Raw genomic sequence first — 2500 nt, forward strand, 5'->3', positions numbered from 1 at the left:
CTAACCCAGGGATCACTGGACAGTGATCAGGAGCAGGAACCCTGGCTGATTTCCCCTCTCTCTCTCTCTCTCTAAGCCAGGGACAGTGATCAGGAGCGGGAACCCTGGCTGATATCCCCCCCCTCTCTCTCTCTCTCTGACCTGGGGATCACTGGGCAGTGCTCATGGGCAGGAACCCTGGCTGATTTCCCCCCTCTCTCTCTCTAACCCAGGGATCACTGGGCAGTGATCAGGAGCAGGAACCCTGGCTGATTTCCCCTCTCTCTCTCTAACCCGGGATCACTGGGCAGTGATCAGGAGCAGGAACCCTGGCTGATTTCCCCCTCTCTCTCTCTCTCTCTAACCCAGGGATCACTGGACAGTGAACAGGAGCAGGAACCCTGGCTGATTTCTCCTCTCTCTCTCTAACCCAGGGATCACTGGGCAGTAATCAGGAGCAGGAACCCTGGCTGATATCCCCTCTCTCTCTCTCTCTCTCTAACCCAGGGACAGTGATCAGGAGCAGGAACCCTTGCTGATTTCGCCTCTCTCTCTCTCTCTCTGTAACCCAGGGATCACTGGGCAGTGATCAGGAGCAGGAACCCTGGCTGATTTTCCCCCCACCTCTCTCTCTCTCTCTCTCTAACCCAGGGACAGTGATCAGGAGCAGGAACCCTGGCTGATTTCCTCCTCTCTCTCTCTCTCTAACCCAGGGATCACTGGGCAGTGATCAGGAGCAGGAACCCTGGCTGATTTCCCCTCTCTCTCTCTCTAACCCAGGGACAGTGATCAGGAGCAGGAACCCTGGCTGATTTCCCCCCTCTCTCTCTCTCTCTAGCCCAAGGACAGTGATCAGGAGCAGGAACCCTGGCTGATTTCCCCTCTCTCTCTCTTTCTCTAACCCAGGGATCACTGGGCAGTGATCAGGAGCCGGAACCCTGGCTGATTTCACCCCTCTCTCTCTCTCTCTCTCTAACCCAGGGGCAGTGATCAGGAGCAGAAACCCTGGCTGATTTTCCACCCCTCTCTCTCTCTCTAACCCAGGGATCACTGGACAGTGATCAGGAGCAGGACCCCTGGCTGATTTCCACCGCCCCACTCTCTCTCTCTCTCTCTAACCCAGGGATCACTGGGCAGTGATCAGGAGCAGGAACCCTGGCTGATTTCCCCCCTCTCTCTCTCTCTCTAACCCAGGGACAGTGATCAGGAGCAGGAACCCTGGCTGATTTCCCCTCTCTCCCTCTCTCTAACCCAGGGATCACTGGACAGTGATCAGGAGCAGGAACCCTGGCTGATTTCCCCTCTCTCTCTCTCTCTCTAACCCAGGGACAGTGATCAGGAGTAGGAACCCTGGCTGATTTCCCCTCTCTCTCTCTTTCTCTAACCGAGGGATCACTGGGCAGTGATCAGGAGCAGGAACCCTGGCTGATTTTCTTCCCACCTCTCTCTCTCTAACCCAGGGATCACTGGACAGTGATCAGGAGCAAGAACCCTGGCTGATTTCCTCCCCCCCTCTCTCTCTCTCTCTAACCCAGGGATCACTGGCCAGTGATCAGGAGCAGGAACCCTGGCTGGTTTTTTTTTTAGATTAGACTTACAGTGTGGAAACAGGCCCTTCGGCCAACAAGTCCACACCGACCCGCCGAAGCGCAACCCACCCATACCCCTACATTTACCCCTTACCTAACACTACGGGCATTTAGCTTGGCCAATTCACCTGACCCGCACATCTTTGTGACTGTGGGAGGAAACCGGAGCACCCGGAGGAAACCCACGCAGACACGGGGAGAACGTGCAAACTCCACACAGTCAGTCGCCTGAGTCGGGAATTGAACCCGGGTCTACAGGCGCTGTGAGGCAGCAGTGCTAACCACTGTGCCACCGTGCCGCCCACTGTCCCCACTGTCTCTCTCTCTAAACCAGGGACCACTGGACAGTGATCAGGAGCAGGAACCCTGGCTGATTTCCACCCCCCCTCTCTCTCTCTCTCTAACCCAGGGATCACTGGCCAGTGATCAGGAGCAGGAACCCTGGCTGATTTCCCTCCCACCTCTCTCTCTCTAACCCAGGGATCACTGGACAGTGATCAGGAGCAAGAACCCTGGCTGATTTCCCCTTTCTCTCTCTCTAACCCTGGGACAGTGATCAGGAGCAGGAACCCTGGCTGATATCCCCCCTCTCTCTCTCTCTCTAACCCAGGGATCACTGGGCAGTGATCAGGAGCCGGAACCCTGGCTGATTTCACCCCTCTCTCTCTCTCTCTCTCTCTCTAACCCAGGGATCACTGGACAGTGATCAGGAGCAGGAACCCTGGCTGATTTCCCCTTTCTCTCACTCTAACCCAGGGACAGTGATCAGGAGCAGGAACCCTGGCTGATTTCCCCTCTCTCTCTCTCTCTCTAACCCAGGGACAGTGATCAGGAGCAGGAACCCTGGCTGATTTCCCCCCTCTCTCTCTCTCTCTCTCTCTAACCCAGGGATCACTGGGCAGTAATCAGGAGCAGGAACCCTGGCTGATTTC

Source organism: Hemiscyllium ocellatum, unplaced genomic scaffold, assembly GCF_020745735.1.
Source record: "Hemiscyllium ocellatum isolate sHemOce1 unplaced genomic scaffold, sHemOce1.pat.X.cur. R, whole genome shotgun sequence".
NCBI classification, from domain to species: domain Eukaryota; kingdom Metazoa; phylum Chordata; class Chondrichthyes; order Orectolobiformes; family Hemiscylliidae; genus Hemiscyllium; species Hemiscyllium ocellatum.